The sequence below is a fragment of the Bubalus bubalis genome, chromosome 3, assembly GCF_019923935.1.
Source record: "Bubalus bubalis isolate 160015118507 breed Murrah chromosome 3, NDDB_SH_1, whole genome shotgun sequence".
Lineage (NCBI taxonomy): Eukaryota > Metazoa > Chordata > Mammalia > Artiodactyla > Bovidae > Bubalus > Bubalus bubalis.
In genome coordinates, this window is record NC_059159.1 from 136,058,685 (window position 1) to 136,075,824 (window position 17,140).

Here is a 17,140-nt window from a genome sequence, read left to right on the forward strand (position 1 = left end):
GCTTTGCAACAGACCTGGGAGCTAAGAGGAAAGCTTCCCAGTGGAGAGGAAGGGAGAGCGAGGAGGGGTGGAGTTGGGGGTACTCAACTGCTCACGAGGTGGAAGCGGTGGTGACAAAGACTATCAGGAGACCCCACGTGGGGTTGGGAGTGGCAGAGACGGCCCCCTCCCAGGTGGGCACGTGCAGCTCCGGGAATTGGCAGCGGCGTCTATTTCAGAGTTTATGGTAAGAGGCTGGAGCCACACACGCTCCGCACCGCAGACAACACACCCCACCCTTTAAGGAAGTGGGGAGGAGAGCGGCAGGGGTGTGGTTAAGCCGGAGGAGGAGAAGGGGAAAACACAAACCTGTCAGCGCTCTTACTCAGCGGAGGCCTCCCGAGCCGCCGCGAGCCCCTTCGGAAGCGCCCCTTACCTGCCTAGCCCCCGCCGCACCTGGCCAAGCAGAGGAGAAGCCGCAGCCGCCGCCACTGGAGCCGGCGCTTCGTCCCGAGTGAGTCCCCTCCCGCGATCGATCGGCGCCGAGCGCCCGGCCAGAAGTTGGAGGCTGGACGAAGGAGGGGTGGGGGGCGACTCCCGGACCGCGGACCCAGAAAGTGGGAGCCTCTGGGCCGGCTAGCCCTCGGCCAGGGGGAGAAGGAGTCTATTGGGGGAGAAGGAGTCTATTTGGGGAGTTAATTTGAAACTCAAGGGTGTTTTCTTTCCCCTCTTAGTTCTCTTATCGGGTTCAGACAGGGAAGGCCGGGGTTATGATGAGAGGACTCAGAAGGGCCGCCTGCCTGCAAAGGTCAGATCAGAGAGCTTTCAGAATCGACCTTCCACTCCTGCCTGAGAGCCTTTGCCCGCGCCCCGCGCTGCACCCCCACCCCCCGCCCCTGCCCCTGAAGACAGCGCGCCCACCCCGGTCACGGGCCCATGAACACCCCGCGGCTCCCCGCATTGGATTCTTGTTCCCCCACCTGATCACCCCACGAGGCATCTTCTGTATGTTGCACCCCCGACTGGAAGCGAGCAGGGCTCTGCAAGGGCATAGAGGCAGGACTCGTGTGTGTGTGTGTGTGTGTGTGTGTGTGTGTGTGTGTGTGAGAAAGAGAGAGAGAGAGAGAAAGAGTACCTGTGTGCCCTGGGGGACTAAAGTTAACACCCGCTGCCGCCCTGAGTCTCTGTTGAACTACTTGGGAATACCTCTAAAGAGTTAAGCTCCCTACCGCTTTCTCCTCCTGGCAGGCGGTGCGTGGGCAAACAGGCAGCATATGGGTGCTGTTCTGAGCCCAGCAAGAACCCCACCAACTGCCCTAACCCTCAGCCATCTGACACTCTCTACTCCCTGCACCCCAAACTTGGTGCTCAATCCAGTTAGACTCCTCCAAGGGTCAGGAGAGGAAGGAACAGAATTTGGAACGCAGGGGACACTCACCAGGGGCACTCAGAAGCCAGAGCAGAGAAGAGCTTCCCCCGACCTGTAGCTGGACATGAGCCCTCAGGGGCAGTTGGTGCCAAAGACGAGGGAAGGGGCAGGAGGAGGCCCCTCCCTCGAGGGCAAGGAATGCAGTTGTGGACCTAACCCCAGATTTCACAACTCCTCTGGGGGCGGGTGAGAGGAGGCAGAGATGAAAAAGTGAGTGAAGATGGACGGAGGGAGGGAAGTAGACACACCAAGAGACAAGCTCTGGCAGGACACTGGGCTCTCATTCCTTCATTCTGTACACATTGGCTGACTTCCTACCCCAGGCCAGGTGTTAGCACTGGGCGTCGGGGACCACGGTGTGCACCATCCGCACCCCCCAACCCACCCACCCACCAGCAGTGCTGTGGGGAGGAAAGCAGCAGGTGCTGACCGCCCAGTTCTGGGGACTGTGGGAGGAACTAACTGGTCAGGGTATCCAGGAAGGCTTCCTGGTGAAAGTGGCTCTAAGTGGAGACCTGAAAGATCAGTAGAATTAGTCCGGGAGGGAAAGAGGGGGATAAACAGCACAGGGCACAGCAAGTGCTGAGACTTGGAGGCCAGAAACAGCATGATGCACCCAGGAAACTGAAAGTAGCTCGGGGTGTTCAGTGCGTGGAGAGTGCAGGGGCGAAGTGACGCTGCAGAGGTGGAGAGAGAAGCTCCAGGAGGGTCTGCTCGGGCTGCCATGGCAACTCCTGTCACTCAGGCCCTAGAGCCGGCAGCCTCTGACTTGACTCAAGGGCGGGGCTTCCAGATTTAGCAAATGAAAATACAGAACACTTGGATTTGAATCTCAGATAAGCAACAGTGTATTTGTCAAGTAAGAGTATGTCCCATGCACTCTTTGGGACATACTTGTACTAAAACATTATTCACTGTTGATCTGAAATTCAGGTGTAACAGGACGTCTGGTATTTTATCTGGCATCTGTCTTCCAGTACAGTGGTCCCCAATCTTTTGGGTACCAGGTAATCATTTCATGGAAGACAATCTTTCCACAGACTGGGAAGGGGGGAGGTATGGTTTCAGGATGACTCAAGCGCATTTGTTGTGCATTTTATTTCTATGACTTTTACATCAGTTCCACCTTGGATCCCCAGGCATTAGATCCCGGAGGCTAGGGACCACTGGTCTGAGAGAAAGCTGAGGATGCTACTGTGCTTGGAAGTGAGGGGTGGGTAGTGTGCAGGCACCAAGGGAACAGTCTCAGGACATATCATCTTGTAGTCAGTCCTCCTAGATTCCACTTTGGGGCTTGTCCACTAATTGACCATGTTGTCTCTTAAAAACAAAACCAAACAAAAACAATTCCTTAGTCTTTGGAGCTGAGTGGACCTGGTCAAATGCCAGCTTGGCCACCTGCCTGCTGTGAGACCCCCATAAACCACTTAGCTCCTAACAGCCCCAGAACCTCTTCTCAGAAATGAGGATGAGAGTACCTGTTTGTCCAGGTTATAGGCTGGATCCCTGGTATGTATGTAAATTACCCAGGGAATGCTGAAGAAAAAGTGGTAGATATTAATCTTTGTAACACTTTTCCAGGGGTGACCAAAGTAGCATCCTCAAAGGACTTGGGGCTCATTTATTTCTGTTTTTATTTATTGAGTGCTCAGAGGTAGCATGGAGAAGGCAATGGCAACCCACTCCAGTACACTTGCCTGGAGAATCCCAGGGACGGGGGAGCCTGATGGGCTGCCGTCTATGGGATCTCACAGGGTCAGACACGGCTAAAGCGAAGTAGCAGCAGCAGCAGCAGCAGCAGAGATACCAAAGTCTTCCCAGGTGGCACAGTGGTAAAGAATCCGTCTGCCAGTGCAGGAGATGCGGGTTCGATCCCTGGATCAGGAAGTTGCCCTGGAATAGGAAATGGCAACCCACTCCAGTATTCTTGCCTGGGAAATCCCATGGACAGAGCCCAGCGGGCAACAGTCCATGGGGTCATGTGGATCCGAACACTACTGAGTGATTGAGCACACAGAGGTCCCAGGGGAAATATGTGGTGGGGATCTCGCTCCGAGGGATAGAGTGGGTTAGCTCCTGAGAGGGAGAGCCTGGCTCATTTTTCAACTTTGTCTTTGACCTGCTGCCTAGATGCCCTGCTTCAAGGGAAGAGATAACCAGCTCTTCTATTGGAGGACACTGGTGGTGGGGTGAGGGGCGCGAGGGGAGGGGAATGATTCAAAGAATCAACTGAAAGGAAATGTGAGTGAAGTAACAGGGAGCATCCAGGTAAACAGCTAGCACAGTGGCTGACAGAGACAAATGTGCCATAAAATTTGGCTGTCAATATTCCCATTTTTATATTTTAAAATATTTATTTATTTGACTGTACTGGGTCTTCATTGCTGTGCTTGGACTTTCTCTAGCTGCCTCCAGCTGGGGCTACTCTTTGTTGCTGTGTTCAGGCTTAGACTCTAGGTGCATGGGCTTCAGTAGTTGTGGTGAATGGGCTTAGTTGCTCTGCTGCCTGTGGGATCTTCCCAGACTGGGGATTGAACCTGTGTCCCCTGCATTGGCAGTCAACCACTAGACCACTAGGGAAGCCCAACGTACCCATTTTTATACTGAGTAACTTATTAGGAAAATAGAGCTCAGGGGTAGAAGTAAGGATGCCTTGTTTTGATTTTTATGGGGGTGTTTGTAAGGGCAAATTAACTGACACCCTGAAAGGGAACCTGGAAGGAGCTAAGAATCTGTTAAGAGAAAGAGGAAATGGAAAGTGTGTTTCCCTATGAGAACCGCTGGGTTAAAAATGGCCCCTCTTTCCAGTGGCTGAATCTCTCCATCCTCCTGCCCAGTGATAAGCATTTTGTCCCCAGCTCTTAGAGCAGCATTTACCAAACAGTATTCAGAGGAACTCTGTGCCATGAGATGGTTACAGGTGTTCCACTGGTGACACGTTCCAAGGAGCCCACTCTCAGATAAATATGCATTTGTCCCGCATGTCTGCATGATCTAGACCATGGTCAATTCCACAGAAAAGGCATCTGTATCACTGAACTTCCTTGGTGGTGGTGGTTTAATTGTTAAGTCATGTCTGACTCTTTCGACCCCATGGACTGCAGCCTGCCAGGCTCCTCTGTCCATAGGATTCTCCAGGCAGAGAATAGAGTGGGTTACCATTTCCTTCTCCAGGGGATCTTCCTGACCCATGAATTGAACCCATGTCTCCTGCATTGCAGACAGATTCTTTACTGAGTTATGAGGGAAGCCCCAGAAGTCCCTAAATTTGCTATAGACCCCTTGTAGCGGGTTGTTGTTGTTCAGTAGCTAAGTCGTGTCCAACTCTTTGCAACCCCATGGACTGCAGCACGGCACTCTTCCCTGTCCTTCACCATCTCCCTGAGCTTGCTCAAACTCATGTTCACTGAGTCGATGATGCCATCCAGTCATCTCATCCTCTGTCACCCCCTTCTTCTCCTGCCCTCAATCTTTCCCACCATCAGGATCTTTACCAATGAGTCAGCTCTTTGCATCAGGCGGCCCAAGTATTGGAGCTTCAGCTTCAGCATCACTGCTTCTTATGAATATTCAGGGTTGATTTCCTTTAGGATTGACTGGTTTGATCTCCTTCCAGTCCAAGGGAACTCTCAAGAGTCTTCTCCAGCACCACAGTTCAAAAGCATCAGTTCTTCGGCACTTAGCCTTCTTTATGGTCCAACCCTCACATCCGTGTGCGTAGTGGGTTGGGGAGGCCACTATTACCTTCTCAAGGAAAACAGCCAATCCACACCTAGTGATTGTTGATGTGAGTGAAGTGCTTGGACCGAGCAGATCTTTCCGTGGACATCATTCATCCCATACCTCTAGCCTGGACTCAGCAGTGTCCAGCTTATGGAAGATCTTCGGGTACTGGGCACCATGTGGCCTGTCCTAGCATCACTCGTGCCTCACAGACACAAACCCCCACATGTGTCAGTCTACAGCCTCCTACGACAGTTCCCACCCATTTCCCCTGGCTCAGAGGACCCTGGAAAAGTATGTCTCTCAGCCCATAAGCCCTCTGGGGTGATGGAGGAGTTCCATGTGTTCAGATACTATTAAGAACAACGGAGGTAGGGGAGGGGAAGGAGTGTATCTTGGGCGAACCCTGCATGGTAGGTCTCCCGACCCCTAGTTTTCTCCCTGCCCAGGAATCCTAGGCTCGGGGACCATGTGGTCCCAGCCTCCCAGGTAAATGGAATGGATATGGATAATCCAAGGAGGCTGGAGTAGAGATGGGCAATCGCCAAGGTGTGCGGGCAGAAGGGATGGTAATTAACACAAGTTCTTGCTGGCTCCTGATCGAGAGTTTCTCTTAGACTCTGGGCCAGTTCTAGAGTAAAAGGGGAGGAGCAGGGAGATGGGTAATGGTCTCCGAAACACTAATGTGGTTGGTGGTTTTGTGGGCCAGTGCTTGGACTTGGTCAGCCAGCCCAGGTTTCAGCTTCAGCTCTGGGACTCATGGTATGACATTGGCTTGGCCAAGCCCTGTCTCCCTCTCTTCCTCGTCTCTGAGATGGAGATGATGACAGGGCTTTCTGTGAGGGGATACCAGGAGTAATAGTCAAAATATTAAGAGCTGCTAAGGCCTGGGCAGGAATCTAACAGAACCCAGCCCAATATGTCAGTGGTCATGGGTAACCTGGGGGATGGACCAGGTAGGCAGTCAGGGCGCTGGGGGAGTGGACGTTTACTAACTTGGATGGACTGCTGTGCTGTGCTAAGTCACTTCAGTGGTGTCTGACTCTTTGTGACCCCATGGACTGTAGCCTACCAGGCTCCTCTGTCCAAGGGATTTCCCAGGCAAGAATACTGGAGAGGGTTGCTATGCCCTCCTCCAGAGGATCTTCCCGACCCAGGGATCAAACTTATGTCTCTTATGTCTCCTGCATTGGCAGGCAGGTTCTTTACCACTAGCACCACCTGGGAGGCCCTCCAACTTGGATGGACTAGTCCAGTGTTTTCATCTCCCAGATGGACTTAGGCACCAGCTTCATCGCCTTGACCGTACATAAGACATTCAGTCCTTTATCAGGCACATGGTAGGCATCCCATAAGTGTCAGCTCTCCTTATCATTCTGTATTCACACTTAGAGTTAATCTGAGCTGATGGGGAAGGAATATTTTTTTTTTTCCTGGTGATAAAGTCCTTCTTCTGAGGGGCTGAAATCCGCTTCTCACATGGACTGTCTCACCAGCATGCAATCACATATGAGACAGAATTTGCATCTTGCCCCCAACCCGTACCCCTTACTCCTGCCCCCAGTTCACTCTGTCAGCAGCCTGGCAGGATCAGCTCTGTAGCCAACTGAGAGCCTTTCTATTCCCATGCATCAGACACTAGAGCCTGTACAGTCACCGAAGGTGCACAGAGGGCTCACAGGAGAAAATGGTGGCTTCAGCTTCCGGGGCGCTAGGCACCCAGCACAAAGCTCTGAGCCGTGTGAGGGGGTGGTGTTGGGGGAGGGGTGCAGCTTTTTTAGTCACTCTGCTGTTTCCCAGGGTATAATTATTACTCATGATGATGGTTTGATTAAGAGAGCAGGCTGGAGACTGTGTGCTCCGATGTACTTTTTACCTAGACCCGAGGAGTGGGTTGATAGCAGTGCAAGATTTTGTCTCCAAGTGACCCTCTGGGTGGGCTGCAGACCCCAGCTAGCTCTGACCTTACCCAGCACTAAAGGCAGCCAGTCAGTATGATTAGAACCGAGATCAGCCACCTCCAGTGCCTTGGAATGGAACCTTCCCCTTTTCTATCCTGGTGACCTCCACTAACATTTTCCTCCTCTTCTGGGTTCTTCCCTTTTGTGTCCTGAAATTCTCCCTCACAGCCCCTGGCACCATCACTGCCTAGACAAGAGTTCAAGGAATCCACTGGCCTGGTGTTGAGAGCTTACTCCTGGGTTCAGTTCTTGTCTCGTGGACTATCTCCCTTTCAATAGACCAATTCTCCCAACAACTTTGAGGGCACTCTGTTTCATGCCCCTCTTTTCTCTGACAGTCTTCCAGCTGGCTCACTGACTCCCCAGCTATTGCAACCCCCCTGGGACACATGCAGGGTGACCCGTGCAGGGCCCGAGAGTGGGCTCTTGTCTGACACTTGGAAATGAATTGTCTGAGGAAACACACATGCTGACAAAGCAAGAGACTTAATTGGGAAGGGGTGCCTGGGCAGACAGCATTAGGGTAAAAGGACCAAGGAGAACTGCTCTGCCACGTGACTCACAGTCTCAGGTTTTATGGTGATGGGATTTGTTTCTAGGTTGTCTTTGGCCAATCGTTCTGGCTCAGGGTCCTTCCCGGTGGCTCACACATTGCTCAGCCAAGATGGACGTCAGCAAAAAGGATTCTGGGAGGTAGTTGGACATGTAGCATCTCCTTTTGACTTTTCCCCAACTTTTCTGGTTGGGGATGGCCTATTAGTTTAAGACAGGATCTCCTGCCGTAAAATAACACACACAAATGGCTACTATGGTGGTCAGGGTGGGCGGTTTCAGTCAGTGTGCTTCCCCTAACAGGCCCATTGGGGAATTCTACTCCGAGTTCAGGTTTTGCTCTTCTGAGGGCATGGGTACCATTTCCCACCAGTGAGAGAACAGTCCCTCCTCTGGTCCGTGCCACTTGGAGCATCATGTGTTTTCCGGGTTTCTAAATTAATGTCAATTGTCCCTCCTCAACAACCCCCCCACCCCAACTTCCTCTCTAGCCTTAAGTAGTCTCTTTGTTCTTCAGGAGCTTTGAGGGTGAGAACCCAGCTCCTCTCTCTTTGGCTCAGGTGTATGCTCTTCCCACCCTTAGCTCCTGCTCCGGCAGGTAACCAGAGATCTGATACTCCAGCGCCTTCGAAGATGCTCTTAACAGCATCGGCTTACCTGTGTTTGCTATGACATAGACACCAGGCACTGAAACACGGCCATGCCCGTTGAGCCAGTTGTGAGTGGCTGTCCCCAGCTGAACTTCTCAAGTCCCCAGCTCAGCACTGGCAGATTGTCAGCCTGGGTGAGTGGGAAAACGATCAGGGGTCAGGAGACCCGGCTCTGGTTTAGATTCTTCCAGTCACTGGCTGTGTGACTTCGGGCAAAGTAACTTCGCTTTTCTCATTCAAAATGAAGAAATAGTACCACAAGTTTGATAGGGTTGTTGAGCGAAACACCTAACTTGTGTGAAGTTGCCCCATAAGACACCCCAGGCATGATTCCTGGAAAGATGAAGAGTTTGGGTCAGAAAGACATGGGTTGAGTCTTTTTTTTCTTATTATTTATTTATTTTTTGGCTATGCTGGGTCTTCGTTGCTGTGTGGGTTTTTACCTCGTTGAGGTTCACAGGCTTCTAATTACATGGCTTCTCTTGTTGCAGAGCACAGGCTCTCAGGTGCCCTGGCTTCAGTGGCTGTGACTCCCAGGCTCTAGAACGCAGGCTCAGTAGTTGTGGAGCATGGGCTTAGCTTCCCCATGGCATGTGCAAACTTCCCAGACCAGGGATCGAACCCATCCATATCTCCTGCATTGGCAGGCAGATTCTGATCCACTGGACCATGAGGGAATCCCCGTGGGTTGAGTTTTGATCTGTCACTTTTTTCCCTAGATGACATCGCCAGTTATGTAACCTCTCAAAGCCTGAGTTTTCGCACTTGTGACTCATTCTTGGCGTTTGTTCAACATTTCTCCCCTCCTTCAGCCCCCTTGTCACTCACAGAGTATATTATTTCCCCGAGTTTGAAGGATTGTATCTTTCCTCAAAGAGTTTACAGTCTTCTTAGGGACATAATGAAAGTGAAAGTGTTAGTCTCTCAGTTGTGTCTGACTCTTTGCGACCCTTTGGACTGTAGGCTCCTCTGTCGATGGGATTCTCCAGGCAAGGATACTGGAGTGGGCAAGCCATTCCCTTCTCTGGGGGATATTCCTGACCATAACACATAAAGATAAATAACTGTGAGACCGGATAGGGACTTTTGGTTCCATAAAGGAGGCACCAATAAAGTACAATGAGGTCAGAGAACAGAGAGAATTCTTCTGTCTTGGGAGTCTGGGAATGCTTCCTGGATGAGGTGGCATTTGAAAAAGCTCTCAACAGCAAAAGAGACACTGATGTATAGAACAGTCTTATGGACTCTGTGAGAGAGGGAGAGGGTGGGAAGATTTGGGAGAATGGCATTGAAACATGTAAAATATCATGTATGAAATGAGTTGCCAGTCCAGGTTCGATGCACGATACTGGATGCTTGGGGCTGGTGCACTGGGATGACCCAGAGGGATGGAATGGGGAGGGAGGAGGGAGGAGGGTTCAGGATGGGGAACACATGTATACCTGTGGTGGATTCATTTTGATATTTGGCAAAACTAATACAGTTATGTAAAGTTTAAAAATAAAATAAAATAAAAAATAAAAACCAATCAAGACACAAAAAAAAAAAAAAAAGAAAAAGCTCTCAAGAGATGTCCAGAGTATAACCCTGGAAACATGGAATGGTGGTTGTGGTCAAAGAGCATGAATAAGAGGGAGGCTGGAAGGCATGATTTGAATGACTCATTTTGGCTGGAGCCAAGAGTATCAAAGGGCGATTAAGATAAGGGTGGAGAATAAGATAAGGTTGGAACATGATGGCTGAGGGATTGGACATGATTCTGCAGGCCATTGGGAGCCACTGAACTTTGTTCTGAACATGGGTAAAGGGTTAATAATCAGGTTTATGCAGCAGTGTATAAAGTAGATCAGAAAGAAGAGAGCTTGACCTGGAAAGAGGGGCATGAAGGAGTCTATTATTATAGCTCCTGCCTCAAGAGTCTGGATAAATTCTGTGATCTGGGATGATTTGCAGGTCCTGGAGAGTGTCTGCTGGTTAGTTGGAGGCTTCTGTGTTCTCTGAATTGAAATTGGTCCTGACGTGGATTTAAAAGATGTAGCATTTATGGGAGCATCAAACTGTTTAGGTTATATAAGTAATTCGTCATTGCCCTTAATCTTCTCCTTTCTCCATGTTCTTGGTTCACATGTAAGCCATTTCCCGAGGACCTCATCTTTGGTGGAGATGCTCTGTCATCCTGTCTTGAGATCCTATGGCAAGCTTGGTAATGGCGGCCTTCTGGAGAGGCATGCAGCTCTATCTACCGCCTCCAATCCACCCTCATCACTTCAGACAACTCCTGGTTCCCTCCTCCTGCCTGATCCTTCTCCCTTGCTTCAGCTCTCCACTTCCAAGAAACTGTAAGAGATGTCCACTTGAGTAACTTATCTTCAATGCTGCAGGTTGAAAAACAAAACTTGCTGTTTTCTTACCCCAAAGCCTTGTCTTCTGGCTCGCCTCCTCTGCACAAAGTTGCAGTTCTCCTGGGCACGCAGTTGTAGTTCTCCTAGTCAGAAACTTTGGGTTATCTCCCCTTTCTCCTCTGCTCACATCTTACCCATCACTAATCCTGCAAATTCTTTCTTCATGCCTCTCATTCCTTCCTCCCACTTCCCAGGCCCCTACTCTAGTCTGAGCCATGTTACCTGATATCACCGGATGTTACCTCACTGCCTCTCCTTGCTTCTAGATTCCTCAGAAGATTCTGTGCCTCTAGGCAGATCTGCATCCCTTACATTTACTGTTTAATGCCCTCTGTAATCTCACCTCTGTTTACCTTCTCTCCTAACTTCCCCATACTTTCCAAAATAAGCCCTTCACCCCAAGTAGCCTGGTCTGCTTCCCCATCAAACCTCTGCCCAAATCAAACCTCTGCCCAAATCCTCTTGGATGACCTGCCAGGACTGCCAGCCCCTTCACCCTTCTTCAATCAGACTCCTCCCTCAGGGCTCAGGCCAAGCCCCACCCACTCATCTGTCCTTCCAAACTCCCTTAAATTCCAAGGGTTGGAGATTCCATCTTCCTCCTTTACACACTCATCTGGCTTGGCTCCCTGGGGCCAGATGCAGTCTTTGTCCTTCTCTGTCCTGGGCTTCACAACAGCCGGTTGCAACAGAGAGAGGACTGCATTCTCCATGCCCACCCACCATCCCCTACCTCTTCCTCCCAACCCCCTAAGGTCAGGATGCTATCCTGGCCTCTCAGGGAATGTGCAGGTTTTCCAGAGCCCAGAGAGAGGGAATGGGTGATTTAGAGCTTGATAATCCCTTTATTGAGCTGCTCCTGTCTCTAATCCATTGGATCCTTGATTTCTTTTCCCTCTCATCTTCCTGCTTATTCGAAATCATCCTAGCCAGGCTGAGTGACAGTAGAAAGTCAGGGAGTAGGAAAAAAGACCAGAAGCTCTGGTCGAGGGTGAAGTCACTTTAGGGATACAGGAGAGATTTGCAAGGCACAGGTTGGCAAAGTGATTGCTTCAGGAGTACATACATGGTGGTAATGAGAATCTCACTTAAGATTCGAGCTTTGGTTGCTGGAAAAAGAGTCTCTCCTCCACTGAGAGCCTGAGTGATAAGGAGGTCCTGAGTGATGAGAGCCACAGTTTTTAGCCACTTGGACTTCCACCCACCTGTGCACAGGCCTGGGGCTTGTCGTGGTGGCTGCAACAGAGCTGTCCAGAGGGTGGCTCTCCATGGTCCCCAGAGTGGCCTCTGGACCTCCTCCCTCTTTCTCTACCTGACTCCTAGTCTAGAAAAACTTTTCCTGTACCTGTTTGCTAAACGCTTAGCGGCCAGCCTGAGTTCACTCCTGGGGAGAGGCATGGGGACGGAGAGAGCGCTGCCTGGGAAGCAGACCCAAGAAGTGGCTGCTCAGTCACCTCCCTGTCACTTGACCTTGGGTGAGTCACTTGGGTGGACCGCTTCAAGCCTCAGTGTTTTTATTTGTACTTAGAATAAGGGGGCTTGGGAGTTGTTAACCAGAAGATATCTTCTTCAACATGGATCTTAGGGGAAAGCCCAGTGTGTAAACCAGGTCACATTTTATAATATAATTCATGTATTATAAAATTGTTGCTGCTGCTGCTAAGTCACGTCAGTCATGTCCGACTCTGTGCGACCCCATAGATGGCAGCCTACCAGGGTCCCTGGGATTCTCCAGGCAAGAACACTGGAGTGGGTTGCCATTTCCTTCTCCAATGCATGAAAGTGAAAAGTGAAAGTGAAGTCACTCAGTCATGTCCGACTCAGCGACCCCGTGGACTGAAGCCTACCAGGCACCTCCATCCATGCCATTGCCTTCTCTGAAACCAGGTCACAGTAGATCTTCCCAAAGTTCAAGCAGGGAGGGCAGGTTCCTCCATGCATCTCGAGGGGCCCAGATCATCTGGGATCCTCTCCAGGCCTCCAGTTCCTGAGGTCCTCATTGTTTATGTGTCCAAACACACAGACAGTGGACAGCAGGTCTAGATTCAGGTGCATTCAGTGAAGAATGAACTCAAAGTAAGGAATGCAATCTGGGGCATGGTGTGTGTACTGCAGGAGCTGAGGGGGGATTGCATACATGAACACCCTTGGAGAAGATGCATAATTTCCACCTCTGAGGAAATGCACATGTTTATGAGAATAAAGTCCAAAGCTTTCATCTAAGCTCCAAGGAACCTATGGCACCCCTCCACCAAATATTAAGAACGACCCACAGGGTTTTGTAATTAATTTTATCGATTTTTAAAGGAATGATCTCCAACTTAAGTTCTGTTTTAATTCAGGTGAACTAGGCTGTAAGCTCTATGGAGGTCAGAACACAGGTCTCAGCGTTTATACTGAGAATGAAATGGACAGATGGTGTTTGATACACAGTTGACATTTAATACATACATGTTTCATGCCTGGGCACATGTGTCTCCTGATAAGGAGGGTTGTGTACAGCACAGCTAATGTAAATATGTAGACATTTCAAAATGGACTTCCCAAGTGTCTCAATGGTAGAGAATCCGACTGCCAATGCAGGAGATGTGGGTTTGATCCCTGGGTCAGAAAGATCCCCTGGAGGAAGAAATGGCAACACAGTCCAATATTCTTATCTAGAGAATCCCATGGACAGAGGAGCCACACAAACGTTTCAAAATATTTAATGTATAATTTTAGAGGCACACATTTTAAAGTACTTGCTATTTATATAAAATAATATATTACATTTAAAGTATAGCTTTTCCCCAACTCTCCCTGTTTACGAAACAATCAACATTTGACTCTCATCTTAACACCAGTGTCCTCTTCACTTTTTGAATCAACTGTCTGTGTTGGGGCCTATATCACCGTCCCAACAGTCTAAAGAGAGTTGGCTATTTCTTACAAACACAGAAGATGTTTGTATGTTTTTTAGGAACAGCCTTTTGGAGATAGAATTCATATATTATAAAATTCATCCTTTTAAAATGTACAGTCTGGTGAATTTTGGATCTACAGAGTTGAGTAACCATCATGGCTGTCTAATTGCATGACATTTGTATCACTCTCTAAGAAACCTCATCCTCTCAGTGGTCACTCGTCATTCTCCCCTCCTCCCAGTCCCTGGCAACCACTAATCTACTTTCTGTTTTTGTGGATTTGTTTATTCTGGACATTTCATATAAATCGTAGGTCTTTTTGTGACTGGCTTCTTTCACTTACAGTAATGTTTTTAAAGTTTATCCATGCTGTAGGGTGTATTGGTCCTTCATTCCTTTATATTTCCAGTTAATAGTCCACTATTTGTATATTCCACACTTCAGTTAACCGTTCATCAGTTGATGCACATTTGAACTGTTTCTTTTTTCTTTCTTTTCTCTTTTTGAGTTGTTTCTACTTTTTGAGCATTATGAGTAATGTTGCCAGGAACATTCATGTACAAGTTTTTGCATAGACTTATATTTTCATTTCTCTTCGTTATAAACCCAGAGGTAGAATTGCTGGGCCATGTGATAACTATGTTTACCATTTTGAGTAATGGCCAAATTGCTTTCAACAGCTGCTGCACCATTTTATACTCCCATCAGCAATGTGTGATGGTTTCCATTCTTGGAACTCTTGTTATTGTTCGTAATTTTGATTCCCTGGTGGCTCAGATGGTAAAGTGTCTGCCTGAGATGCGGAGACCCGGGTTCAATCCCTGGGTCAGGAAGATCCCCTGGAGAAGGAAATGGCAACCCACTCCAGTACTCTTGCCTAGAAAATTCCACAGATGGAGGAGCCTGGTGGGCTACAGTCCATGGGGTCGCAAAGAGTCGGACACAACTGAGTGACTTCACTCAGTAGCCATGGCAGTACCCTGTCGTGGTTTTCACTTGCATTTCCCTAATGATTGAGGATGTTGAGCATCTTTTCATGTATTTATTGACCATTCATACAGCACTTTGGAAAAATGTTTAATCAAACCCTATAGAAGATATTTCTTTTAGATGTCTAGAGCATAACTACTTAGTGCATTGCTTTTTGAAAAAATGGTCTTTAACAAAATTCAGCACTTGTAATTACGAGGCTATACCCTCAAACAAAGTTTCTGAATCTATATTATAGTACTATAATATGGAGATAAACTTTAAAAACATTACTGTAAGTGAAATCTATATTATAGTCCTGCAATTCTTCTCTAAAACAGTTCTATCAGGCAACCTTTGTAAACAGCCCAAACTAACATGTATTGTAGTGGCGTCAAACTACTATGTTTTCCCAGCTTGTTCAAAATAGGGTGATTGTGAAGGCAGCCCATAAAATGAAAGATTATATAAGGACTAGAATACAAACTTCCTGTTTTCTGACAGATAATTTGGGGAGAGAAAGAGCACACATTATATTTAAAAACAGATGATGACTGAATGGATGGATGGATGGACAAATAACTTTAGGAATGAATGAATGAACAAAGGAAGGAATGCAAGCTGGTGAGAAAGTCGATCAAGCAGCCATACCAATCTGGCTCTTTTTACTTCTTTATTCTCATGGAGAAAACCAGCACTGGCCTTTCATCTCTACTCTATAGAATCATATATAAATTATTAATTTTTTTTGAAAACTTGTAGTTCCAAGTTGGAAACAAGACACTAGATTTTCTGTTGTCTGACAGTCTTTCTCACCTTCTTTAAAATGCGAGAAGCACAGTCTGCCTGGTTTCTGAAAGTGGTTGAGAAACCAAAGACCATGTAACAGGACTGCATGGTTGAGGGCTACGCATCGGTGGAGCAGGACCTTTAGGGATGTGACGTGGTACAAGGGTTTTCTTGGGTTTGCCCTGATCAGGCTCCAAGTCCACCACTGCTCTTCCCACTAGCGTGAGGACTTGGGGTGTCTAGCCCTGGAGGCTTCTCTCCCTCGCTTCTCAGGGGTGGGATGGTCTGACCACCTCACAAACCACATCCCCTGGTGACTCACCAGCAGACTCCTCAGAGAGAGATTGGCCCTTCCATACGTCCCTTGCGGTCTTCTCTTAGGACACATGTGAGCTGGAGCATATAGCCCTCCTGGGTTTGGAGTATTGCTGCTGCTGCTCAGTTGTGTCTGACTCTTTTGACTTCAGGGGCTGTAGCCCACCAGGCTCCTCTGTCCATGGGATTCTCCAGGCAAGAATACTGGTGTAGGTTGCCATTTCCTTATCCAGGTGATCGTCCTGACCCAGGGATTGAACCCACATCTCCTGCACTGAAGGCAGATTCTTTGCTACTGTGCCACCTGGGATGCCCAGCTTTGCTATAAGAGTGAGGAAGGGAAAGAGGAAGATTGACGGGCAGGAAGACCAGAGTGGAAGTTGTGGCCAGACGTGTGAAGAAGTGACAGACAGGGATGGAAGCTTGAGGGGTGGCTTTTAGAGGCCCAGACCCCGGAGGGGAAATCAGTGATGGATGAGACTGCGCTTTAGAAAGACCTTCACAGCAGCCACAGAGGGACAGCCACAGTGTGGCCAGTTTGGGGGGCTGTGAACAGCTCAGGGATCCTGGACCCAGCAGGACTGCAGTTCTACTGGAGTGCGTGTGGTTAGAGTTGGGATCGGAGAGCAAGGGGTGATGAAGGGAAGTGTTGATGGGCCTGGTCCCCCCTTCCTTTACAGATGGTGGTCCTAAGGGAAATGGGAGGCACATCTGGTAAATCAGGCAAAGCCTGGGTCCCTTCCCAGGCTTATTTTCTTTTAAAGGTATATTTTTTATTTTTAAAGTCCTTATTGAATGTGTTACAATATTGCCTCTGGTTTATGTTTTTTTTTTTTGTCGTTGTTGTTTTTGCCCCGTGGGATCTTAGTTCCCTAACCAGGGATCAAACCTTCAACCCCTGCATTGGAAGGTGAAGTCTTAACCACTGAACTCCCAGGGAAGTCCCTCCACCACTTAGTCCATTCCTAGGCAGGGTCCCAGCATCCTCCAGAGACAGCTAATCCTTACTTCTTTGCCAAGACGGGACTGAGTCTAAGCTCTCTTCCCCTCTCCCACCTGCCATGTGATTGTTTATCTTGATGTTAAACTTCTGCAAGGAAGGAGAGTCTGTATTCTTCCTCCTTGACGTGCTGTTTCCTTCTTTAAGAATGTGGGATCAGTGGGAGTGTTACGTGGTGAATCTGAAGCCCAGCTCCTCATCACTTAGTACCAGCCTTGGGCCAAGTGATAAGCAAGGTGCCAGGGTTACAAGGGTGCACAAGAGAGCATCCTCAAGATGAAAGAACCATGCAAGAGCCGCAGTAAAACCAGATGGGCTGCGAGATGATGGCCAAATGCTGTAGATACACAAGGCCAAGGCCACCCACGTTATCGGGGGAGGCTAACAATGCTACACTGTTGAGGTGATGATGCTGGGAAGGGTTTTGAAGAATTGATAGGAGTGTACCAGGCAGAGAAAGGGCAGGGA

General features: G+C 48.9%; 1 protein-coding gene across 7 annotated transcripts in view; it reads left to right on the plus strand.

Moving 5' to 3' along the window:
• The first annotated feature begins 255 nt into the window (after positions 1 to 255).
• Positions 256 to 17,140, plus strand: part of PTK2B (protein tyrosine kinase 2 beta) — a 139,423-nt gene continuing 122,538 nt past the window's right edge. For 2 of the 7 annotated variants that reach the window (XM_045165103.1, XM_045165108.1), the window contains exon 1: positions 264 to 493. The gene's annotated coding sequence lies outside the window, so the exon portion shown is untranslated. Of the gene's footprint in view, positions 494 to 17,140 lie in introns of all 7 variants that reach the window. The other 5 variants (XR_006640875.1, XR_006640876.1, XM_045165107.1 and 2 more) reach the window with 5 other exon arrangements.